We start from the raw sequence: 27,297 nt of genomic DNA on the forward strand, positions 1-27,297 counted from the left end.
ATATACACATCTTTTTATATTCCAATACTCCCATTAGCACGGTTGTAGGGCATCCAGCCATGGGTTTGGGTTTTCACTTCTTTCCAGTGCACAAAACAGAGCACCCCAGCCCCCAGCTCAGTGCTGGGCCCCCTCTAGATCAGAACCCAAGTGCACAGAACTGCCTGAGGGACAGATCACAGCATCTTGCACACAGCAAGCTCATAAACAGATCCATTGCTACAGGCTGTCACGTGCCAGGTAAAATACCTGGCACATTTGGTGTGGAAGTGAGGGTATTGCGTGAGAAGCATGAAGCCAACAGGGCTTTCATCCGCATAATGGATGAAAGCAGAACTGGTAAAAGCTGCCACATTTGCTGCAAAGTATGAAAAATTCTGGCAGAGAGTTGATTGCACGTCTAATGCTCAATGTGCAGGGCTTGGCAAATCTTGGCAAGAAAGGCAATAACTCACTGAGGAAAACAACATTTTCCCTCATTCTTTATTTTCCTGGTATTTGGCATTATCCTGCCACTGTACTGACACATAGTCTGTGTTACCTCCTCATACTGGTAAAAGGGTTTGATGCAAATTTTAACAGGACAAGCCAGGGCAGTTCATATAGCAAAGCCATGTGCCAGCAAAAATTAGGTTTTCTCTAACTGTGTTTTTCAAACTTTATCAGGTACTTGGTCTGGTACCTGAACATAAACTGTGACTTTCACTTTTCTTGTATCAGTTACAGTAATGGAGGTTTCAAAGGTCAAATTATGCCTGCAGTTACACACCCAGTTCATGTTCCACTCACAAATGATACAGGGAAAATCTCAGTGGGGTAGGGGAAACAGTGCAGAATAACAAGCTGTTCTTTGTTACTTCCTACAGTCATTGATAGTCAACATTTTCACAATTTGAATGTGATTTCTGTACATTCTGCTATGTTACCTGGGTACACAAGTCTATGAAGGATCAATTTTGCTTAATTTTTCTTATTCCATACAGAAGGGAAACACTTTTGCTCATGAACTTTCCGCCTTTCAATCAGTACTGCTCTAGAGGCCTGACCCCACACATAGAGAAGAACTGGAGTCAAAGTAAATAAATATCACTTTCCTTAGGTTCTGCTGAAGACAACATTTACCTGCAAGCAGCTACCTTCTCACAAATCTTCTCCTGCAGTCTCTTGGTTTCAGAAGTAAAGAACAGCTGTACATCTTCTGTATTTGACATGAGGGCCTTGTATGAGCTACAGATCAGTTAATCACAGAGCACTTTTCTGAATACAACAAAGTGTCCTTTGAAGACTTCAAATTCTTTTAAAGGAATTCGAAGGTAGAGCACAGATGTTCTTCTCACTCTAAATGTGAGAAAGCATCTCAGTTAATTTATGTTGCATAAATGAAATCGGGCTCATGACAGGCAAATGCACTGACAGCCTCTTTACCCAAATCTCTCAGCACACAATCAGCCATTCTCTAGGCTGCACAGGATGAGAACATATGCTCTAAGTGTATTTGGGGGAAAGAACCTGTTCAGATCACAATATATACATTTTTGTTGCTACATGTTATGTTCTAAGTTAAAACTGTATTATCAAAAAGATCAGGCCTTAATAATGTAGTTTAAAAACAGAAAAAAAAAACACCCCTAGGAACCCCCCAGCAATATTTGTTTAGTAGAACACCCGTGAAAAATATTTATTTTAGGAAGAGACAATGTAAAGTTTCAAACAACTCTCTTCAATGAACTGGAAAAAAAAATCTAGCATATTGTTAAAAGTGTCCCCTTTGGTAAGAAACCTCACATACTAGGCACCTTAAAAACACATGAATGCAAACAGCATTAGGTATTTCTTCTAAAAATAAGGCTTGAAGGATAGGTGTTTGCCAAAGTAATACCTCTGCCACCATTTAAACCATTTTGAACCATAATTACAGCTGAAGATATCTGACATTGTGTAAAATTATTAAGCATGAATGTTATTTTGCAGACAGGATTAGTGCTGCAGAATGTTGTTTGAGACAATAATAAAAAGAGACATATCTTTATCAGATCATAGAACTCAACTTTATCAGATCAGGTCATAGAACTCAAGATCCAACAACCATTCAAATATTTTTAAACTACAGCAATAAACCATGACAGGGTATACTTTCTTAAGCTACTGGGATGTAATCCCAAGCAGAAAAGTAGTCTGGACTACAGTAGAAATTGGGTTAGACCCTTGATGCTCTGAAATGCAAAAGTAAAAAGCATCACTATCTAATAATTTGCTAAGAAACATCTTTAAAAAATGCATTAAACTGTAACTTACAAATTTTCAAGTCTTATGTGCATATGAATAGTAACAGTGGGGCTAGGTAAAGCAACCTTCCAGGAGAAGCAATCCTGGGAGAAACAAAGACAAAAGACATAGGAAAGCAGTTAATGCATTTTCTCCAACTCACATTTACAAATGTCACTGGACTATGTAAACAGAAATTTCTCAAAGGCTTATAGCTTGACTAAATTTGAGGGTTTCTTCACAGGTACAGCATGAGGTACACCAATAATAAAAAAATTGCCCCTTGTTCATTAAAAGACATCAAGTGTCTACTCCACAATGTGAACACATTTCAGCTTTGCAAGAAAACATTCTAAATTTTTTCCTGTGTTTACTGTTGGAATGATGAAATACAACAGCAGAGGTTTTAAGTGTTGAAAAAATTACAAACCACAAACCTCAGTGTTTCACTAATGTTCAGTTACAAGCATTATTCCTGTAAGTTCTGTAACAGCCAAAAAAAACCCTCTAGGTATAGCAAGTGTTCAAGGACCCACAATTTATAACATAAATCTATTTACATAATTTTTTGAATGCTTTTTATTTGTTAAGTTATATTTGAAAATGTTGAGGTGCATTTCAGATCTTTCCCCCAAACTACATTAGGTATATCAATAAACAACAAATACAGAAATCAACATTCCCATAATAAATTAAAATCAGGAACTTCAATATTAATATTAAATGAGATAATTATGTGATAATATACAAATAAGTGACTGGAATACTTTAAGAGATGTTTATAGAGCACACATTTTCTTCATTATCATATTTTTCTAGAAAGAAGAACTCTCTTCCAAGAGAGAAAATTAATCTTATTATATGATTTGTCAATTAAATCATATCTTAAAATCTTTTCAATAATTAGTTTAAAAAGCAATTGTTGACAAATGGACAGTCTGCAGTGTATGTACCCTGGAACTCGATGATCAACATTGATCATATTTTTTGTTTCCAGAAATGTTTGTTCCCAGGCCCTAAATTTAACATGCTGGTCAAACTAGCTCACTAATTCAATTCTTTTGAGCACACATATAAAAACCCCACAAACCTTTTCACCAAAACAAGAGAAGCTAAACATTTCAAGCTTGGGGATAGCTAAAGTACACAAGGCAACATTAAATAATTATTTTCTCCTCAGAAAATTTATTCTTTAAGTCTAAGTGATGATAACTATTTTTGGGGAGCACAGAAGGGCTGGAAATGGTTTTCCTTGCAGCAGTTATCGCTGACAGAACACGTCTTTCATTTCAAGTTACTGTAGGTACTGCAGCTATAGACCATAGAAAAAGCTCCAAGCTCTGCTTTGAGATTGTTCACTAGAACACAGGTTTCTCTGATCTTAACTCCCATGGCAAAATCCTGGCCTTGTGAACCCAATGGTAAAACCGCCACTAGTGCAGGAAGGTGAGGAGTTCTCTCAGATGGTCCTTGGGAGATCTTTTGAAGCCTGTTCTCCACCTCCTCTTTGAAATGCATTTACCTTAAGCAGCATTATAAGTCCACTCATCTCTTTGTGGGACTGAAATTGTTTAGCTGTTTCTGTCCAAGCCCTCTTGCTATAATGTAATGTAAATGCTATACATCTGTTAACAACCATTTGCATTATTCCCTTCGGACTACACCAATGGCTGCATTAGAGTCTAGCACCCAAACACCACAGATAACACTGCACATTTGTGACACACATTTGTCAATCAGAATTCTTTGGTCATCAAAGCAGACTTTCCCTGCAAAAACTCTTGTATGGTCTCTTTCACTCTGTGATTCAGAGGAAAGCCCATTTGATGCAGGTTCTCTCACAGTTCAAGTGTCACCATATTTTTATCAGTCCCCTGAGGTGAGACATTGCTATCATCACAGTTTACCTTCCTGTACGTTTGTACATGGATCTCAGCCATATCACACCACAGACAGCTTTCAGTACTTTCCATATTCTATTCTGCAGCAAGAAGCCACTCAGTTTCTGCGGTATTCAAAGACACCTGAAAAAGCAAGAACATCTCCATGAGTGAAAGCTTCTTAAAAATTAAAGCCTTCCTGCCACAGTCCTGGCACTGAAGGATCTTGAATGGACCTTAGAAGTCAAGGAGACTGCATAGATAGTGCTTTTTGCCTTCAGATACTACAGCTGACAGCTCTATAGAGGGATGTCCATTCCTGAGATAATGGTTTTATATTTGCCATGATAATTTGTTTATGGTTTAGTAATTCTAAAAACATGTGAATAATGATATAATTATTATTCACATATATTAAATAATATAATTCCATATATGTGAAAAAACTATCCAAATTTTATGTCAAACTCCATCAAAACTTCATTTGAGGGGAAAAAATCCTAACAGATTTCTCATGGAATAACAGAGTAAGCTAGAGTCAACATCTTAAAACAACTGTCTTGCAGGTTAATCACGGTCTGAACATAGATTTTTCTTCCAAGTAGGAATAAGAAACCTGTTCCAATTTATTTACAGCTTTTAAGTATTCAGAAACAGTCTCTACTAAAGAACAGTGGAGGGTTGTTTTTTTTTTTTTCCATTCTAACCAAGAGATTCACAAGGGATTTTTGAAGGCTTTTTTTAAAAACAAGTAAGAGTCAGCAGGTCACAGATATCAAGTTGCCCTCTTACTGCAAAAACGTTAATGCTACTGGTCTACAAGAATATCAAGAATTTCCTCATTGTACCACATATAAGACAAAGTCTTTCTATTTACTGTTACAAGATAATCAGCTACAGGGCAATCCAGTATTTTAGAGCAAAAGCACATGAAATTTTTAGCAGCCATTCTCTGGAGGGAAATTTCAAGGTGACTAGAACAGTGCTTTATATGAATAAAAATATGCTTATAATTAGAACAGATTTCTTGTATGATCATTTTGCATTTCTTATTCATGTTAGCAGATTGCAGAAAAGGTATAGATAACTTGAAAAGGCACAAAATTATAATTGATGTTACTTTAATTCTGTATTATGAAGAAGCAACATACATCATTCCATTTAGAACTAGAAAGTAGTGCTACTGCCTCCTTAAAATCTGGGCAGCTTTGGCAAACTACTCACTAGGAAGTAGACAAAAGCACACACAGAGTTCTTGAGTTATTTCTGACTTTCACAGCAGTACTCTAAGATTATCACACAAGATGCACCAAGTGAATTTATGCAAGAATTTAAGAAGTAAAGAGGACTCAGACAAAAAGGGGAAGGGAAAGCTCTCCTTCATGGACCATCACATTAAAATTGGCCAGCTAGAGTTCTGAGTCATTCCTATAGTGGTTTGTGACTGTGACCCCGCTCTGGGTGCAGCTTTAGCTATGGAGCCCACCTGTGTAAGCACACTCAGACAGCTGGAGACAGCTGCTTTCCCTCAGCTGATAACCAAATCTCTCAGTTCAGCCTCCTCCAAAAGAAACACAGAAAATGCAACCTACCCTGGCATTTGCCTGTACACACAGGAGAGAGGTGGCAGACCCTCCACAGAGTTCTAAGCCATTATCTTTATTTCACCTGAATGAACTTACCTGGACCCTGGCCAGCCTCATCCTTGAGCCTACCACCACACAACTGGCTCTGCCACTGCTTCATCAAAGCAGTCCAAGATCCACATGGACCCTATCCTGTTTTCAGGTATTATTTGCATATTAGTAGGTTTGTGTACCTGGGACCTGTCACTGCTTATGCTGGTCCCCAACTAGGGGGGGACAAAACAAATTAATTTCAGTTTCTGGGGATGTCGGCCTAGCCAGTCTAGCTTGCTTGCTTACTGAATTTGTGATTTTATTTTTTAAACAATAATGCTATAGGCCCTGATCAAGATGCTTTCAATTTCACTGTAGAAAACCTTTTTAAACTGGATCTAATCTTCACAGATATTCACATGAAATATCTTTGAGAGAAGAAATGACTAGTAAGGTACAAGCCACATCTCCTTATAAAATTTAGTATGTAGTAACACATAAAGCATTTATCAGAAAACATAAACAAACATTGCATTAAGAGGGTAGGTAATCAGCAGACCTGGAAAAGGCTTGCAGGTCTAAAAGCTTATATATTCTCTTTCCTCCCAGTTGTATCAGTCAGTCTAACAGGCCAACCTGCTGTACAGGTTTTCCCCTGCAGAAACTTGGACTTATTTTTTCCAACAATATGCTGGTCATTTCCCCCTACCCACACCCTTTGTAAGTTGTTCAGATCATCTAGATTAGACTCTACCCTGTGACATTGAGGAGAAAATTAAATTTTCAGTGAACCTGCAATAAGAGCCAGTCCTGAAGACATGGGATACAACAACCACTGACTGACTCTCAACTGAGGAAGCAGGTTTTTCCTAATCAGGTTTGTGGATCATAACCAGCTAGATTAAACAGAGACAGATATGAAGGATAGTGCACAGGGAAATGGACCTTAAGATAGAGGTTTAAGCAAGAATGCTTACACCAAGCTGTGTGTGATCCTACACAAAGATTAGAAGGTGAAAACTTGTCTAATTCCCTGCAAGGATAAAAAAGGGGACAGAAGAACAATACTGTTGGTTTAGGCTACTTCTCTTTCTTGCCTTGGGCTTGCTCTACATACAATTTTTTTAGAAGTGTATATAGTGAAGCCTTTGAAATCAAGCATGTGAAATGCTTCAGTTTTGCTGCAAACTTTCTGATGTATCAGGCATTATCCTCGTACGTGTAGGACAGAACTTTTGGGCTGTGAAGGGTATCTTTTTTGCTCTCACAGTTTTACTGTGTCCATCCTGGAGCTTCACTTAGTCTCCCAAACTACTAAATTAAAATCTACTTAGAAGCAGTAGGAAGATTATTTCTACCAGTCACTGTCCAGGACTTCAGTAAGGTGCTACTGGCAAGGCTGCAAAACCTGAGAATACAAGCTGAGGTATCAGGATCGGTTGCCTCAACACAGTTCTTACATAAAGAGTTGGCAATAAAACACATCAAACTTACAAGCAATGGTTGAAAAAAGTCTTAAGAAAATTATTTAATAAAAATAGTTATTTCTCTCCCCACACAGTTTCACCCACTACAATCATCACTACTCTGAGCTGCAGAACAAAGCAAATACTTGAGTGACAGCTCAAGTGGGGGGCTTATTTATGTTGGGGTTTTTTGGAAGGGGGGATGTTTGTTTGGATTTGTTTTGTTTTTTAACAGGAATTTCTTAGAATGAAAACTAGTCGTTTCAATCTAACAAAGAACTTGTGAGTAAATAGCTACTGGAAGATTTTTCAGGATTTATGGAAGCAACAGTTCTCTACAAGAGTTAGATTAGAAGGAAGAGAAGACCATCCACAGTACAGCAGCAGGAAAACATATCTGGGGTCCTTGTCATTCTAGCCTAATATTTAAGTCTGTTACTTTGCAATCAAAAATCGATGACTGCAGTTGTAAGTGCCGTCCTGGACCTGCATATTGCAAAAAATTGTCCATAAAATTAATCATGTGCATAAGTAGTCCCACATGGTTCGGTGGGTCTCATTACGTAAGTGTTAGCAGGGGTCTTAGGTCAAGATACTGCATTCCTTAAACCAGACAGATTCCCACTGAAGTGATTAGGAGCACTTCATTTGCCAAATAGAAAGAATTCTACAGGTACTTGTTTGAAGTGTGACACGAATTTACTTTAGCCATAGTTCTACCTTTCTCTAACGTTTGCAGGAAAAAGTTGGGTGCAGAGGTATTACTGACCAAAGCAAATTTCAAATATTCACAAGTATTTGCATCAGTAGTTTGTGCATGCAGTACTACCACATACACTTGTCATCTGACCAAAGCATAATGAAACAACTACTCAGATTTCTGCCTCTCACACACACATTTACTGATTCCCAAGAGCATGTGAGATTTTTGTTAATTTTTATACATATAAAGAAATTGTTGCCCTTTTGGAGCTGAAAAGTGGACTACATTCAGTACCAGGTAAATAATTTGGTTTGATCAGTGAGCAAGTGCTGCAACAGTGAGATGTAGTAAATTAAGCAGACACCCTGCTAAATCAGCAGCACAGGATTGAACCCTTAGTGTTATTCACTACAAATGGATCTATTGGATTATGGGGCTTTAGTTCTATCACTTTTAGCAAGTACAACCAAATTGGAATGTTATTAAATATTTATCTTGGGAGGCAGATTTACAAGTGAAGATAAGGAGATTGTAGAGACTCCATTAGCACTGCCTATTTCAGCATGCATTCCAGTCATAAGCACCTTTCATTCGTAAGAATATCTTTGGAACCCAAAGCATCCTACAGATGTCTGCCTTTACTTGCTGGTGACTACACCCCCGCACCCTCCAGATGCTGACCAGTTCTTTTCAATACACATCTTCTGATAACCTCTTGCTGCTTTCTTACTCCATGCTGTCAAGACAGCAGGGGCAAACCTCCTTTAAAAAACACAAATCAAGACCTGGATTTGCCAATATTCATTCAGTCCAAAGGACACTGAGACACTGAGCTTGCTTCTAGCAGCAGGCCGCTCAGTATTTTTTGAAAACCTGAACAATTATTATATGTCTAAATTGCTTTCTCCCAAGGGTTTATTTTAACTCTTAGCCCGGGTCTCCATATCTGACCCCTGTGTCTCCTGACCCCCACAGTGGCTAGAGCAGGAAGGCACAAGGCAAAGAGCAGGGCTTCCTCGGAAGACTTCAGAAAAGCCAAGATAAAGAAATTCTCCCGGATCTTTTGCAGGTCTTAATCGCAGGTCTTGAAAAGGTACTCCAAACAATCTGTAACACAATGGTACCAACAAAAGTGGCAGAGATCTCTTTTTACAAGATTGGTTTGTCAGGACAAGGACAGAGAAAGAACTTTAGAAGACAAACTGAACAAGTTACCACATTGGTTGCAGAGAGAAATGGTTCTTACTAATGCAGCTGAGGTCATCACCTACTTGGTAAGAAAAAAGGGTAGATACACAAAAGCAGTCTCCTTTCTCTCTGAGGTCAGTTTGGGTTCTTTGAAAGTTTTACCTGGGCCCCTCACGTGCCATTCAAAAGCAAGGAACTAACTAAGCAGGAGGAGAGTTTTCACCACCTGTGTCTATTGTTTCAGCCCCTGAAGATACTAACATTTGTCACTGATACAGTTTACATTCCTCCATATTTGTAGTTTCCACACAAGAAATCCAAATTATTTTAATTTTTATTTAAAGGTCAAATTCCAGAAGAAAATGATCACATGAGACAGGATGGGTTGGGAGAGTTTTTGTTGCGGGTTCTGAATAAGAATGCAATCAAAGGCAGAGTGTAGTTAGCTAACTTTGCCTTACCCTGATTCTGTTCATTTCCTCATTACCTTAAAAGAGGGCCTTATCCTAATTTTAAAAGCTGAGTTTAACACTATGAAAGAAATAAGAAGCTTAACTTATCTCAAATTATTTGCACTGATGGGCAAGAACTAGAAAGCAGGGAAACAGAAATTGAGCCTCTTTTAGTTATGACTAAACAAATCTTATTCTATCATAACTGATACATGACATCAACAATTGCTTTTGTTGCTTTTGTCACAAAATAATTGTGACAGTGAGGTTAAACCAACTCTCAGGACTGTATTAAGTATCTAGAGATACTTAAGACTGTGTTAAGTATCTAGAGAGTCAAACTTGGCACCGATTCCTATAGAAGGACCAATAACCTGAAAAAGCCTTGTTCCCTATGAGTGGGTCTTGGGCTTTTCATATCACTTTAAGTGAACCAAGACTCAGGAAAGCTACATTGTTATTCCATTTCAAAGTCTCAGCCCAGTTTTTAAAGTTACAGAAATACAAAAACGGCATCTTAGCCAAACTTTTGATATGAGGGATTGATAGCAGAGAAAGAAAACAAACCAAAATGCATTTCCCCAACATCAACTCTTGAAATTCTCCAAAAGGCAGTAGATTTCACTGCTGAAAAGTGCATTTTTATGGAAGGGTGTTGGCTCTGTTATCAACTGCCATGCCCTTACTAGCTCTTAAAAGTAGAACAAATGTTAGGAAAGGTTTTATGACTGAATGGGGAAAGGCAGGAGACAGACTATTAAAAAAAGGCATGGGAAGGAGTTAGTACAGAGCCAAAATAATCTTGCAGCTGCATTACATTATCCCAGTGGGAAGTTGCCAGGCTGGCAGCAAAGTTAAACTCTGCATTCATGAAAGAGAAGCACTGATACCACCAGCTACAACTTGCATTAAATGAGCTTCCCACACCTCAGTGCCAACCCAGCTCAGTCCTGCTCTGCAGCAATTTTGCTGTCCCAGCCCTGACCTGTTTTACACATAGGCTGCCAGTCAATCTGAACAAGCTTTACATCCAAACAAGCTATACCTCCACATGATATACAATTAAGTTCCTTTCAGACCATCACAATAAATAGTGAGGATTGTTCTATGAAAGCAACAGCTAGAAGACAGGTACTTCTCTGCAATCTCAGACTTAAAGTCTATATCCCAGACAAACTCCTATGTTATTCACACTAATTATTCTACAGTATCACAAATGCACACAATACTTTTAAAATTACAAAATAGAGACATTTTCTTTTCAAGCTGGGAGAGTTTACCATATCTCAGGGTAACAGCTTTGGAAAGGGAATTTATAGAAGAAACAGGGGTGAGAAAAGACATCTTGGAAAAGATTCAGAAGGTAAAGCAGATCAAGAAGCAGTACAATGGATAAATATCAAAAGGATGGGCTATACTTAGGGTAAGAAATGGCAGAAAGCCTGAAACTTTTCATGTCCTTGTCAGCATAAGAGAGACTCAGGGTACCAGCTGAATATGTTCTTTCATCTGCAACTATACCACCATTGCCACCCCCTGACTTTTCAACACTGTCCAAAACCTAGTGTTTTCAGAGACTGACAGAATTTGTTGAGACCTTCCCTGCTGATAGAAAAGTGAAGGCATGATGCAAACAGCAGTGTGGAGCTACAGAAACATAACCAACCTATTTCTTCATTCTTTCACAGGGACGCAGGCTATGGCATTGGTTTAAGGCTGCACTGTTCCTTCAGATTACACAAGCTCTCAGGGAGGAACAGATGTTAGAATAATATAAATTTCTATGCCATTTAATTCAAGGCACTTTAAAAACATTAACACAAACAAACCCTGGGCTATAAAAGATTGTAGATGGGATCACCTCACTAGTGAAATGCAGCTGCATTTGCTGTGCAAAATTGCAGCTAATGGTTCATGGTGACATTACACCACCAACCAAAGCTCAGAAAAGGATGGCTCTGAGGCCACGTTCAGGACCTAACTTTTATTACTTGCAGTCATGAGAACTATTTCTAATAATTCAGATATTAAATACAATTCATAGAACATCATAGCTCTGAAGCTCTTTTGGTCATCCTCACAGAAAACTCTATGGTCTTTGGACAGAGTTGGCCAGAAGAAAAGAGTATGCACCATTTATGTGAGCGAGAGGAATGAGAAAGACTTGAATCCTCTTCCTCCACAGTGTATCTTCCCACAATTACATAACATTATCATGCAGCTGCAGAGTTTTATCTGTCACCAGAACAATAATATTTAGCATTATCAGAATGTAAAGAACAATACAAAATCCAGTTGGAGTCTAAATACATTGTTAACATGGGGAACAAAGTCCAAAGACAAGAAATATCTTTAAAATTCCTCACATTGACCCCCAGGACTCAGTCGAGCACTGTTCTTGGTGTTTCTGATCTATGATCAGTCCAGTAAATAGGTTAGAGGTAACTCATGGCTGGTGAGTGAGTTAATCAGTCTTTGGTTACAGTTTTGTACTGTCTCCAAACTCAAGCAGGCATAGCATCGCGCTGGCTTACATTAAATACTTTTTCCACGGGTCTTTCAATATAAAAAGAGGGTTTTTTTTTATTAATAGATTATTCCAGAGCAGAGTTTTATGAAAGTGGGACTATACTGTGAATACAGAAGACATGGAGTCCTTCATCTGTAGAGAAGGAACGACACAGCGACACCTTCATGTAGATTTCTGTAATATATTGGGTCTACTGCCCTTTATGGAGCAAATTCAGATACATTTCTTTATCTTCACCCTCTCTTCCAATAGAAAATCCCCACAAAGATGCAAAACTACCTAGGCAAATGATTTAAAGATTTTTCTTAAGAACCACTAGGGAATATTTATTTGCAGACAAAGAAGGTTCCCAGTTGTTTTGCTTTTATCTTCATGTTTCCCTCAACAACTTCAGCATCTACAATGGAAATTAGTACCCTCTTTTTCTAGGTTCCATGTGGAAGCACAGATTCCCTCTGAAAAGCAATCAGCCGCAACACAGTGGTGCTGGGGGGAGAATATTTTTAAAAAATGACATCTGTATTTGTAGAGATCTATAAATGAAGGTATCACTCATCTGATACACTGTAGGTCAACTCTTCCTTTCTTTAGTGTTCGCTTTTCAGCAACTGAAATCACAAGGCATGGAGTCAATAGATATTTAAGCTATTTAAATAGTACCAAGGATAAAGGTCATGCCTCTGATGTGATTTATCTTCACAGGAACCCTACCAAATCTTGGAAACCACGGCCTTGGAGATAGGAGATTCTGGAGGCTGTATAGATAAAGGGCTGGTGTATTCAAACTACAGATAGCTTTTTCCAGAGTGTATTTAAATAGCTTAGAGCAAGGTCTTAGGTAAAAAATAAACAAACATTAAACCCCAAAAACTTCCAACAATGTGATATACTCCGGCAAATGCCCATGAAGTTTTCACCTGTACTGGCTGAGAGGCTGCTGTTTTCCCAAGTATTACATAGCAAAGGAAATCAGCAGTCAGGTTTTCCAGTAACTGCTGGCAGCTGCAAGCTAGCCCAGTGAAGCAAACAAAGAAAAGGTACAAAATAATAAAGAGTATAGTAATAATAAAAACATTTCAACAAAGTAGCAAACTGAAACACTCAGAGGTCAGTCAAACATAAGAACTGATGCCAGTGAGAAAAGGGAGAAGAGAAAGCCTGGAGCTCCCCATAAATATCTCAGGACACCAGTTCCCAAAAAGGCAGCAGAAATAGGCAACTGCAGCACCACAACTGCACAGCATCATGTAAACATGTCAGCAGATAATTTGGTAAGTATTTTTAAAAAGTAGTGAAACCAGATAACAGAGAAGAAAGTCAGTATCTCCCTGAACTTCTGTGCACATTACTGTACACATGCAAAAAAACTGCTCACGTGACTTTTTAAAGTTTGACCAGTCCTGTGACTTGTGCAACAAAAAGTCTCATTTTTGTTTCAAATTCACTCTACGAAATAGGACTCCAGCTTGTGTAACAGAAAGCAATAGCACAATTAAAAAATTCCACCTGAGGCCAACTCTGTTCAGCAACCAGAGAGGAAGAGAACTAATTAAAACCATGTTCTCTAAAATCAGAAGTGGTTAGTTACGCATACCAAATAGAACATACTATCTGTCACAGGCAACTGACCTCAAAACAGGGGAGGGAGCAGGGGAGGTGAATGTAGTTACAACAAAACACACAGTCTAAAGGAAAAAGTGATTTAAGAGCTACTAAAATCACTAGTATTTGTGCTTGGGTGAAAAGAACAGCAGATGTGGAGCTAAAGTAGATACTAAAGGCACATTCATGCAATCCTGGCAGAGATAAACCTGCTGATATACTTGGCAGTTCTGTCTATTTTATTTGAGATCGGTGTCTCAGTAATTTATTAAGCTCTCTTAACTAGTAAGTCCAGATAGGAGGGATTTCACATTAATTAACTACAGGTTTAGACCCACAGTGGGGCATTCTGCATCTCAGAGATCACCTCACACCCATGCAGAAGGGGAGGTATCTTTCGACAACAAACATGGGGGCCATTACTGATCAATTTTGAAATTTTTCCTGCATTGCCCAAATCTCTATAGACTGCAGCAAGTACCATTTTTGCTTCTGTAACAGTCAAAGATCTTGAATCATTAACAGGGGAATAACAGCATTGCTGTTACTCCCAGACATTTCTTTCTTCACTTTTCAATGTTTTCTCTGTGCTATCTGTCATTACCTTGTTCTCTTATTTTCCTTTTCATTAACAATCATTATTCAAGGGAGGAAACATAGCACAGACTGAGAATTCATTCAGCATGAATGGACAGAGACATTTGGTCTAGCAACTTCAGCAGATGATCAGGAGCCAGGCTGCTTGCAAGACCCAGCCTGACAGTCTCCCTCTTGGTCTTTGTGCAAGTCATTTAAGGTCAAGTATTTTTTCCTTCATACAGACGCAAGTTCAGTAGGGGGTCAATTCCTCTGAATAAAGGAAAGGGTTAACTACACTAACACTGATGCTCCTACCTGTAGCTACGCTGTCCTTGCATGAAGAGCAGATACTTCCTTTAGGTTTATCCTCACCACAGTTACAGCACAGGAGATCATGAGCTCAAATATTTTGTGATCACGTCAATGCATAGCATGGCTTTAAAAACATCACAGGCAGGGAAAATCTGTGTGCACTACATCAGCTTGTCAAGGCACAATTTGACTTGTGATGATGAGAACCTTCTCCCAGCCTGAATGAAATAAAGGATGTGTTTTGTTTCTGATCTACTCTAGCTACAAACATGTGTGTTTGCAAACAAGTCCCCAGCAATAACTAGTGTTGACTGGTTCACCACAGTCATCCCATGAAGACAACTTACTGTGGTTGACATCCAAGTCACATTTCCTCTCCTTCAGTCTTATGATATTGGGAGTAAGAAGGAACTCCCACAGAAAGGGGCTGTGCAGTCAAAAGCATGTGTGGACTTCATGTAGAGTTCCCCAGTGAGGATCCCTGCCTTCCCATCAGATTGCTGTATCTTCTCTGCACACACACGACAAAGCAGCAATGTTTTTTTCAGCCTGCTTTACTTCTCCAACTAGATGGAATAATTTTCACTTGTTCAACAATAGAGTTGGAAAAAAGACAATAATTCACTTTAGCATTAATGTGTTTGTGTTTCTTTTTACCAGACAGAAGAGCAGAACCTGACAAAGCAGACCCTTCTAAGGATCTAAGGAAATGAGCCAGTTTAAATAAATTGTGTGAAATTTAGCCTAATTCATATTACACTATTTGTGGGTGCATGGACCTAAAACTTATTTCTCCTTCATTTTTCTTCTAGGAAACAGGAGCACTGATGCTGAATTCAGAGAGCCTCAGTCAGGATTGTCTCTCTCTGGGAGTTTCAGATTGATGCAGGATAAAGAGATTAAGCCAGACGTTGGTTGGTTCTCTGCTGCATTCCTCTGACATACCATGGATACCTGAGGCAGAACAACAAGGTAGCATCAATTCTGTGAAAGGTGCAAGATTCTCCATCAGTTCCTAATGTTTATATGCAAGATGGTACATTTTCAAACTAGTAAGGGGGAAGGAATTTACTTTGTTAGGTGAATAGATCAAGTATGGATTAGACTGAATTAGCAAAATATTTGTCTCCTATTCCCCTTTTCCCCCAAAGTCAGATATTATCTTGAGAGTCATTGCTACACTTTTCTTTCCAGGTTAAGAGAAAAAAACAACAATATCCTGTCTTTCAAAGCTTCACCAACAGTTAGGTTTCTTTGCCAAATTTTCATTCCAAGAACTGTGAGCAAACTGAGGGTTCTCCAGGTGCCTTACACCTTCCACTGGCGGTTTCAAAGTACAACAAACTTCAGCACTACTACAAAAAAAACCAAAACCCTACAGATTAGTGCCTACATGTCCATCCTGTCCTTTATTCCTCTTCCATGTTCTCACTCTGATATTGCCTTGCCAATATACACCAGCAAAGCATTTATTTCAATGGATTTGAGCTTAAAACTAACAAAGTAAAAAAAGTAAAGCAAACCTCGAGCAAACCTCAATGTAATTCACAAAAAAGACATAAATACCTTTTGACTGGGCAAAGGATGCAGTATTTTAGTGTCAGCTGCAAAATATTAATGAAAATAAGCCTCAAAGAGTTATACTGGAACCCTCTGATCTGAATTGCTACATACTCAAAGTTTTACTGAGAACTGAAATACAGGGACTTCTGAAAATAGACTATTTTTCTCCCTTCAGAAAAATTAAACAGAATCACACTTATCTTCCTGGACAAAATCAGAACTCCACTTTACATCATCCCTAGTACTAGCTGAGAGGAGGAACTTCAGGTACTAGTTTAGAGGGCACTGGCTATTTGGCATCCACTCACCACACAGACATTATGCAGAATGTGATTTATTTTATTTTCAAAGCTGAATGAACTGCCATGGAGAAAGGCACCATTACTGTGTGCTAAAAATATCCAAGCACAGGGGGAGCACAGAGGAGTTGGTGCACTGAAAATTCATATTCCAACATATTGCACACTAACTTTCCTGTACAGACAAGCCCTTAGACTAATAGGCACCTGGGAGTCTTCAAGTCTGAGTGCCCAATAAATAAAAAGGCTATTTTATTTTATTTTTTTTACTAGTGCTCTGGAACCAAGCTCTGATGTCCCTATTCAGACAATGCTTCCATTGAAATCAAGTTTTGGTCTATTATTAAATACTATTCCTTTTACAGCTGCAAGCTTTCCAGGTTAGAGGATAGGGATTTCATATCAAGTCAAATCATTAATCTCTGTCCAAAGGGAATTGTGCAGGCATTTATTTTGATTTTATACAGGTACCTTGATACTGCTGGATTCAACAGACTTGTGCTGATGCCTACTAAAGTAACTCCTTGCATTTCCACCAATTTCCAACTCAGAGAATCAAAATAAAGCAAAACAAACAAAAAATTTTTGAAGCTCATCTCCTTTTAAAAACTGTTCCAGACTCAGATTTCTTTTGGACAAAGTCAAGGACTATGTTTGAAAATGATTAACACAGCTTTCAGTTCTACTTTCCCAAGTTATAAGAACACAAAGAACACTCAGAGCAGAAAATGGTGTGTGTTTGAAGGCTCCACTGCACTGAGTTCAAAGTACCTTGAGACTCAGTAGTGTGAGCTGCTCCCCCCAAACACAGCAATCCCCCATACTGACAGACAAGCTTGAGTAGAGCCCACTGAACTCAGTGAAACACTACTAGACAAGAAGCTAACTCACTGCCAAAAGTTCACAATCTGATTTATCAACTTCCCAATCCCAGTGAACTGTCCTATTTCAGCAAACCTGGCTACCCATAGCCAGGCACCACCTGGAATTATCTGCAATTCTGCACAGCTGCAGGGAAGTGACTGCAGAGGTGAGACTTAGGCTAGCAAAGCAGACCTGTCCAGCATTTGAGTGTTAGCTCTAGCTGCAAGAAGCTGCTCTGATTCTGACACAAGTACTCCTTGAGGGAGGTAGCCAGCCAGCACACAAAGGAAACAATCACATCCGTGGTACTTTAACTTCCTGCTATACTTTCTGCTTTTTTAGATTGATGGGTCAATGACAAACATTTTCCTTTTAGGCTGTTCACTCATTTATAGTGGTGTTCATGGTAAGTTTGACAGCTTTATCTTTTCTCAGCTACTTACAGCTGTGACTCCATTACTTTGAAGTCAACTTGGATTTGGCTGGAATGAAGTGCAGACATCAGTGGCTCAGGCTTAGCATGTCACCTGCATTTGTTATCTTGCAGTAGACAATTTAATCAATTATAGTTTTTTGTCTAGGCACCAGCACAAGACAAAAACACTGATCAGCGTTTCAGGGGGTTGTTTCTTCACTGCTAGCAGGCCATTTAACATCTGATAGACCATATAAAAAGGTCTTCCCAGGGGCTTAGAGTGCTTGGGCTGTTCTTTTTATAGTGCAGAAGGTCATTAATGAGCAAGCAAAAGCTGTGTGGAAATAGCTAGACCAGTCTTGTTGAGTTAATAAGAAACTGTCATTCTGCTTCAGTACTTTCTCATTAAGCCTAGCAGTGTTCACGTCTAAGGAGACTGATGGTACAAATCTATTTTAATGCTCAATTTAATTCCTCAAGACTTGAGTCAAAGAAAGTCTACCCCTCCCTTTTTTCCCTTGACTTTCTGTTCAGCAATTTCTGAGAAAAAACACATTATTTTCTTTTACAAATGCAGCTCAAAAGCTGAAATTCATCTTTTTTAAAAGAGCTCGATGTACCTTGACTTTTCTGATCAGAAGAACAGGCACCACAAAACAAGTTTTGTCCTCTTGTTCTCATAAGAGTCTATAGACACTGTATTATCATTCCATGCACATTTTCATAGAGTAGAATCTTAAAATAGCTTAGTTGTTGGGTTTAAGTGTCACACATAAATTCGGTTCTCCATTGCTTAAATAGGATCAAGGAACAGATATCACCTATAACTGAGAAGGGGTTTGTCATGCAATGTTAATGAAATCAGAAAGCCACTTCTTGCTAAGAACAAGAAAACTTTATTAACTCCTTAACTACTCTTCTATGTACCATTAAATTTCGGTGCTCTGACTAGAATCTTAACTGCATTCATTCACCTGCCTTTGTTGTTACCTTCAGCAGAGGATCATTTAACCTGTTGTTCAGAGCTTTTGTTGCCAGGTCCATTTTCTCTTAAGCAGCTTTTACTGCTGTGGTAACTCTTCCATGGAACCTACTTAGCAGAACTCAGCATCACCCAGGTGCCAAGGAAATGCTGCTCAAATGCTTAAAGTTATGCAACAGTGGTCTTCATGTTCCCCTCAGCCTTGTCATACAGCTCTGTTAAGTGAAAATGTGGGGTCAATGTAACATCCTTGCTGTCCAGTTGCTGATGTTTGGTCACTGCAGGCTCAGTCTCTTCCTACCACCACCTGAGGTCAGGCACAGAAAGCCATGCTGGCACCAATGCAGCATTCAGTAACTGAGGCCCAGCTTCAGGCATATAGAAGTCCAAGTGAAGAGGGAAGGAACAGATTAGAGAGAAGTTCATCAAAGGAAACTGATGGAAAAGAATCACAGGTTCCTTTTTGTACTCTATGTGTACAAAACTTTCATGTGTGTATCAGGCCAGAACTGCTAACACTGAGCAGGGCAAGTTCTCTCCTGCTGTTTTGAACACTAAAGAAAACAGTCCAGTGCATTAGTGAGGGAGTTTCACTCTCTTATCTGTTATTCTCCAGCATTTGTTAGCTAAAGCTCTTAACTCTCCTGGCAACCCATTGCTCACACCAGGGAAGTTCCTAAAGCACACCTTTTCACACAGCATGGGTTTCATCTCATAGTTGATTTCTCTTTCTGAACTCCACACATATGGAATTTCTTGTTAGTAAGCCTGTAACAACTGTACATCCCAGCTCTGAAAACTCCCTCCAGGGCTGCTTCCACAGAACTCATTTTTATGTTAGTTTCTTTTCCTTTTCTTCTCCTTACAACAACCTTCCAAGAAGTCCTAGATCTTTCATGGCAAAATACTACTTCCTGCAGTGCAGGTACTGTGGTAAGGACCTGAAGTTGCTGAAGATTTGAAATCTCAAATCATTAAGGTCACACAAAGGTGAAAAGCATTTAAAAGACTGAAAAAGAAGAGGGAAAGATAAGGCGCATCCCAACACACCAAAAACATTGCAGGATCCCAGTAATGTAAATAAACAGTTTTTATTATAGGCCATACTGTTTTTGTGGGATGCTTTAGAAACCCACTGATCTGAGATAACTTTAGAGAAATCTCCCATTATTGTCATTCCATGAGTGTTTCCCATTATTCACTGTTGCAGATACAGTGCAAGACAACTACAGACTTTTTCCCTCCCGACTACACATTTGCCAGATAAGCACTGCTAATTTTCTCAGTACTAGTACTCTTGAAGGTAGTGCAGCTTCCAGGGAGAAGAAAAAGGAAGATGTTAGTTAAATCTATAGTACATACCCCCCACTACCTCAAAGCAGATTTACACTAGTGATGGAATCATACCTAGCATTATCACAGTCTACTCTGCACCATGTCAAGGCACAGTGGTGACAGCATGAGACCGCAGAAGCAGCAGCACAGCTGCTGGAACTGAGAGTAACTACCAAAAAAAGACTCGAACTGCATTTTTTCTAGAGAGGAAGACAGGGAGAGCAAGGCAGCAGAAGTACATACCCCTAAGACCAATAAGACCTAAATATCCAGAATAGTAAGCATACATGCGTTTTAATTGTTCCTGATACTTTCTGAAGCTGGTCAGCTCTGTGAAAAAGTTATTTACGTACTTACTACAATATGAAATAGTAAGAAGTAAGTGTAAAATATTAGTGAGAAATATAAAAATATTAGTGAGAATTCATGCAAGGCTTAAGAGCTTCTAAAGGATCATAAAAATGTGAAAAAAAATAACATTGTCTCAGGATGTTTCCTTTTTGTGTTGTGGTTGTCACTGGAAAAAATAGTCATCTTAAAGTCTTCTCTCTGTTTTGGTAGTTTTATTACATAGCCTGCATAATATAGCTTTGAATTGCCTTTTCTTAGCATATATTATTGATTCTGGATAACTGAATTTTTCTCCTGAAGTCAGTATTCCATATGTAAAGAAGAACTCTGTTTAGCAATACGTAATTTCCTTGCTCTTCCCTCTGCACTTCAACCTTCAGTGACAATTGCAAGATATGTCAGCAAAATGCTGTTTTTCATGCTGCCATCACTGCTTCTTTCTTGCTGCCTCATCAGGGCCGGCCTTAGGTTGTACAGGGCTCTACGTGCCAGTATCACACACAAGCTGATACCTGACTCCTTCCTCAATTATCACTGAGTCAATAAAATCGGCCAGCATGGAGGAACTATGCAGGCGTTGCCTCCTTTCTGGAGACAAAGATACTGGAGTTTTTCTCCCTCAGGCAAGAAATAAGAAGTGTGAGATGTGATTTGTGATGAAATTCAGAACCATGCTAAACTTGCCTGGTTTCAGATTTCATTACCCCCACAGTAGAAAGGTTTGGCAAAGTAAGAGAAATTCTGCCAATTAAGAACACAACATCAAGAATTCAGGAAGCTTCCAGCATGCAGCAAGGTGAGAAGTTTCAGCTTCAGCCAAGCTTTCTGTTGAGATTTGTTCAGGCTTTGAATTCTTATGAGTTTTGCTTATAGACCAAGAAGCTGTCAAGCAACTACACATACCCCAACAAAAGTAAACAGACCCATTTCAGCTTTTCAAATGGTCATGGGTAACAGAACAGCTGGAAATGCTGTCCCCCTTCTTAGGCCTGCAATAGTCTTATATCAAAAAGGACTGGTGCAGACTCTCAGAAGGAAGCTCAGTGCAGGATGACAGCAACTGCCCCACTTTCATCAGGGCTAATGATGCTGTAAGTCTCGTCTCAACAGCAACTGACAGTTCATGTTGTTACGTTGAATTTGAACCCCACCGTGTTTGACATCAGTTCCAAGACTCATAACTACATATTTGGAATTCATGTCTTTCTTTCTCTGCCCCTTCCTGACCAACATCCCATGGCACATGAGATTGCCTCCCCACAGTATATACATGTTACGTATACAGTTCTTTCGAGACAAGCTCTGCACATAGCTTAGATGAGTTATTAAAGCCTATACATTGTGGGAAGTATGAAAACAACTGAGGCATGGATCTGGGCCTTTAGTGTTGTGTCATTCTTGTCGAGATATTGTGGGGAGGGGGAGTGGGTCTTTAGAAAGTGAAGATCCTTCTCCACAAGAATTATCTCCTTTAAAATCTGTGTGAGCTTTTACAGTCACACACTTCACACTGTGCCCTGCCATCAAGCTGTACCATGTATGCAGCTTTCCACACATCCTTGAAACACTAGCTCTCTCTGCTGGTGCCTTAACATCCTATACCACAGGCCAGCTCTGCAGGGAAAAACACTGAATACCTAGCAGAATGGCTTTCTTTTTTCAGGGAAAATCCTGCTCCTTCCTCATCAGGACTGAAGTTTATTCTTTTAATAACTGATTTCCCAAGTAGTGCCATTAAAATATATATTGAGAAAACAATCTACTGCTAAAGAATTGCTTATTTCTACAGTTTACGCTTTTGTACTTTAAGATAAACCTGGGAAGAAAGCTGGGGCTTTGTCAAGAAGAGGCAGAGATTGCTCTTCATAGATCCTTTTGCCTTTTTAATTATTAATTTACCCAATAGTTGAGGTCTGACAATTGAAATCACAAGTGTTAATCCAACAGCTTCAATCTGGCTCATAGAACACATGCAAACTTGGATTTTAGTAATAAACCCAATCTCTTTACCACTGCTGTCTCATGTAAGACTTCAGGAAACATTTTAATCATCGTATCATTTAAAGGTTCAATAGTGGTTCAAAGATTTAGAAGTACACCTGAACCTCAAATCTTCAATTTTAAAAGTATTACCCAAAAGCACCAAAAAGGAGGGAAATCCAATCATTCCCATGGCCACTTCTGCCTCTAGTAAGTCTTTAATCTTACACTTTATTCAATCATTATTAAGATTTATTAAATAATTATTTTAACCATGCTATACATTGAGGGAAATTAAATTTGATGTGGCTATCAAAAATCTGTAATTGAAGCCAAAAGACTGCAACATCAAGTCCCAGATTTCTTCTGGGGTGAGAAAGTTAAACATAATCATCTTTTTTTTTCCCCAGTATCAAATTCAGAACTAGACTTATTCTCTCATCCAATGGTTTGGCTACTTATTTACTGAGACCAGTGGCACCAAACCACAGCTGCCTCACAGACAATCAGCAAAGAAAATTATTCTGCACAAATCTCAGTCCGCCCTAACCTGATCAAGAATTAATCTTCACTTTTACAGATTCAGACAAGCAAATGGACAGAAAATCTGAATGCTTTACTGTGCAACTGGAAGCCTGCTTAGACCATACAACAGACTTTAATAAGAAGATAAAAGTTTACACAGAGACAGAAGGTTTTTGTATTTCATTTCTGCAAACAAGACTCAGGTTTCTACTGCATTTTTTTCTATTCTAGTCAGGCATCTTCGCTTGGTTATTATCACAGTACCTTAATTGAGTAAAGCATGTGAATGGAAATTCTCAGCAATGGCACCCCACCAACAGATGTCTCTGAGGGCCATACTCCCAGCAAGAAGGGACAGGCATTGCCCCCTATTTCTACAGACAGAGACAGATCCCCTGTCAAGAGCCCTCAGATTGAAACACTTCACTGTGACAACATCTAATTGCTTTATAGGGCATCTTGAGAAGGTCCCTTAAAACTAGGACTGAGGAAAAAAAAGAGCAATGTACCATAGAGTCATAGAATTGTTTAGGTTGAAAAAGAACATTAAGATCATTTAGCACAGCCATCAACCTAACAGTAGCAAGTCCCTCAGCAAACCACGTCCCTAAGAGCCACATCTATGTGCCCTAAGAGTGCTAACTCCTTGTACAAAATCCTTACATTCAGGCCCACACCTCTCAGAATCAACTGCCTGCTCTAAACCAACTCACCTTAAGACAAGAATCATGGAGTGGCTTGGATTGGGAGGAACCTTAAAGACTGTGCTGTTTCAACGCCCCCTGCCATGGACAGGGACACTTTCTATTGGATCAGGTTACTTAGAGCACCATCCAACCTGGTGTTGAACAGTTCCATGGATGGGGCATCCACAGCTTCTTTGGGCAACCTGTTTCAGAGTCTCACCACCCTTACAGCAGAGAATTTCTTGCCAATATCAATCTAATTCTACCCTCTTTCAGTTTAATGCTGTTCCCTCTTATCACTACATGCCCTGTAAAAAGTCCCTTTCCAGCTCTCTTGTAGGCCCCTTGAGGTACTGGAAGGGTGCTTTAAGGCCTCCTCAGAGCCATCTCTGATAAAGCAAAATAGAGCCTTTCCTTTTTCCTTTAATGATGCTATTGATTTGAAAATGCATCTTAGACCTATATTCAGGAAAACCAAACAGGACTTCACAGAACATTCATATAGAACTTTTTAATTAAAGTGTGAAACATCAATATTTGTAGCTTCATCTTCAGAGAAACTGAGCACTTGCTGCTGCTAAAGTAACTGAAAGCTATGGCTTCACATCTCCCCTAAACTAAAAATAAAAATCAGGTTATGAGTTTCTAAAATATTTTGAGACGTTTGGATGCAACTATTACAGAAATGAAACCATAATTATTAAAATATTCACCATTACTAAATATGCAAAGCAGCTGTAAATGAGTCTTTGGATCTTCATTGTAGCAAAAAAGAGAATGGAACTCACCTTAGTAATCAGGAGACAAGTGATCTCCGAAGACAGTTGCAGCTACCTGATAGGCCATTACAATTCCACAGCATTAGATGGTACTGACGAAATATTCTGATGAGTTTCAGGACTTACAGATGTGCAAAACATGGTGAGAGGTTAAGGTGGGAGCAAAACAAAACTTCAGGATTTTTCTGCAACTTCCTGAGCTTTTTCTTAAGTGGAATCTAGTCTAAATTTTGATTATCATTTCATTGTTACTTTCTCTGATCTCCCAGTTTTTAAAATACAGGATTTAGAGCTTGAATCTGGCAGAACAGTTGAGACACCCCAGTCAACAGGAAATGCAGGAGATGTTTGGAATAAAAAACAAGTAACTCTGAAAAGCAGTATATAAGAGGAGTCTTACCACTGAACAGAGAGCAGGAAAGAAAACACCCAATTGACAGCAGCTTTTTAAGTCCCATGGCAGCAAAACTTCCTGCCCCTTCCCCTGTAATGTCTTTGAGTATCTATTTCTGTTAAAGACTGGTTTCAATCATGGTTTAGACACCAATGGCAATACATTAAGTGCTGTCTGGCTTGTGGTATAGATTCTGTCTGCTTTGTACCATCAGTATAAAGTTAAGGTGGCAAAACAATCACTCACTTGCAGAATGGTATACAGTGGACTGTCAAGTCATATATGTGTACATAGAAGTGCAGACACTACTGATTAATGGTAGAACAGCACTGTTCCTTGTAGCCCCTCCTGAGGACCTGCAGCACTGAAATAACACAGCTGGAGGAGCAGAGGACAAGCTCTGTCTCAAAGCATATTCTGAGATGCCATCAGTTTCCCCCCAGATGGTCTAACAAGTGGTCTTAGGGGGAAAGTGGACCAGGAGGTCTCAGTGCACGGTACACAACCTCCCTGGGACAAGAAGGAGCTGCAGAAGCAGTTACACAGAGAGCAGGTAACAGCCAGAACAAAGACCAACAACTCTCCAAGGGCAAAAAGCAATTCTTTGCATGAATCAGTGGACATTGGTTTAGGTCTCAGCATAAATCCTTAACTGTAATTTATAGAGGAAAACAGTTTTCTTTATCTTTTCCTCAGCAATTTTACACCACTGGGAACACAGAGCAACTTGAAGTTCTCTTCATGTCTCAGGTTAAGTTTTCATGCAGGAATTTTAGACCCACTAGCACAGTGCTTGTACAACTGTGGACTGCAGCAGTTATGCTCAAGTCCTAGTGTGCAAATCTTGAAGAGATGAATATTTTCTTAACAGCAGCTCATAATGTAACTAACAAATTGGCACAACCATTTCAGCTTTTTCTGTTTGCAAGGAGATAAAATCAATACCCCTTATCACCATGTGTCATAAGCACTTACGATTAACTAACAAGAAACTGATCTCTGCATCTTGCTGAAGATTACTGCGCTCTCCTTTCAGTTATCCCTGTGGGAAATACAGCAAGGTATATAAAAGATTAATATGTTACAGTCAATTTCTTCAAAACCAGTTGAAGGAGATGGTCCAGCCCAACTTTATTTCTATGCTTTTGTTTGGTAGTTCCTTGCAAGATAAAAGACCAGGGAAATTTTTTGTATTCAGACATTATTTTGTATTTTTTGAGAGTGGTAATAATCAACTGTTATTAAAACAGATGTCTTTATTATTAAGCCTCAAAAAAGATAGATCAAGAACTACAGTAAAAATTATTTCAACTATACTTAAAGTAGCAGGAGAGATGGGTTTTTTTCTTTTTATTTTGTATCAAAAGTCAAGAAATATACATTGTATTAACAAGCAGACAATAGCTAGATTGTTTTTTTTTTCACTCCAGACCTCACCTGTAAACCAGAATAACCTTAAGTATGTGTACTAAAGCATGCACTTAGAATAAACATGGTTTGAGGTTATTTAGGCACGTCTATGTGCATTAGGGTCATACCTAGAAGCAGAAAGTTGGATTTTGTTGGGCCTTACATTGTAGGCAGCAGACTGGCAGAGGTAGAGAAAATTTGCATGAGGTTAACCAGCAGCTCAGAGACAGCACAAATCTCACAACTTACCTGTTTCATATTGCAGCTTCTCCCTGCTGGACAGCATGGCCTTCTACTATTTGTGCCTGGTAGAGGTCAAGTTAATTGTAAACATTTAATCTAGGTGGACAGCCAAGAGCAGTCAGGCCTTGAAGAGAAGAGTCAAGGCATCCACTGTGTTACTAGAACAAGATCATGTGTTCCAGCTTAACTGTTGTCTGCATCAAGGTGTTAATATTTTCTCCCAAGTTTTTCTGTCTGAAGTCCACTACAGTCCTGATGATGTATTCAAAGCACCTTTTTTGACCATAACAAACAAAACTTCAAAACTACATTCTTGGTGTATGTTATTAACTTAGGTGCAGCAAGAAACAGAAGAGGCACAGAAAGACCAAGAATATGCATTTTAAGAGTCACCAAGTTATATCATTGGGAAAATTCTCTTATGAGATTTAGATTAAACAACACTTGGGTTCTATTTATGATTTGTTCTGACACTTTCCTGCACAACAAAAAATATTATGTGAATATAAAAACACTGACAGAAAAAACAGGTTTACCTATAGATTGAAATGGTTGTTCTTTGAAGGAAAAATCACCACAGTATTCACAGCATTCCAGTTTTCCCTGGCTCAGGCCACCTTGCCTCCAAGAGCCATCCCAGCCAGCATCTCCCACACGGTAGAAGGCAGGAACAGAGGGGCTGTAGAGATGAGAAATGGCGCTTGCAGGTGCTGGCAGGGACATGTGCCGAAAAAACTCCCGTGAAATGAAGATAAAAAAAGAGAAAAAAGGCTTACCTAGTGTGTCCTGCCTGGCTGTGGCTACTGCAGCTGGACAACTGTTGCCAGCGTCCACCACAAGATGGCCGCTGCCGCCTCAGGGCACCTGTGCCCACC

At 39.1% G+C, this 27,297-nt stretch overlaps 1 long non-coding RNA gene across 3 annotated transcripts; it reads right to left on the reverse strand.

Annotated features, from left to right (window-relative positions):
- On the reverse strand, positions 1–27,291 carry LOC107207712. 3 transcript variants are annotated; one of them, XR_004498369.1, is made up of 8 exons: positions 27,199–27,291; positions 26,959–27,101; positions 26,429–26,484; positions 25,745–25,811; positions 24,385–24,496; positions 4,173–4,289; positions 2,296–2,369; positions 1–1,338 (listed from the first exon to the last, which is right to left on the reverse strand). It is a non-coding gene; the product is annotated as an uncharacterized LOC107207712 (long non-coding RNA). The 3 variants fall into 3 exon arrangements; XR_004498370.1 differs by lacking the exon at positions 1–1,338 and adding an exon at positions 2,049–2,213; XR_001522882.1 differs by lacking the exon at positions 26,429–26,484.
- Positions 27,292–27,297: the final 6 nt, after the last annotated feature.

This window comes from Parus major, chromosome 7 (assembly GCF_001522545.3).
Source record: "Parus major isolate Abel chromosome 7, Parus_major1.1, whole genome shotgun sequence".
NCBI classification, from domain to species: domain Eukaryota; kingdom Metazoa; phylum Chordata; class Aves; order Passeriformes; family Paridae; genus Parus; species Parus major.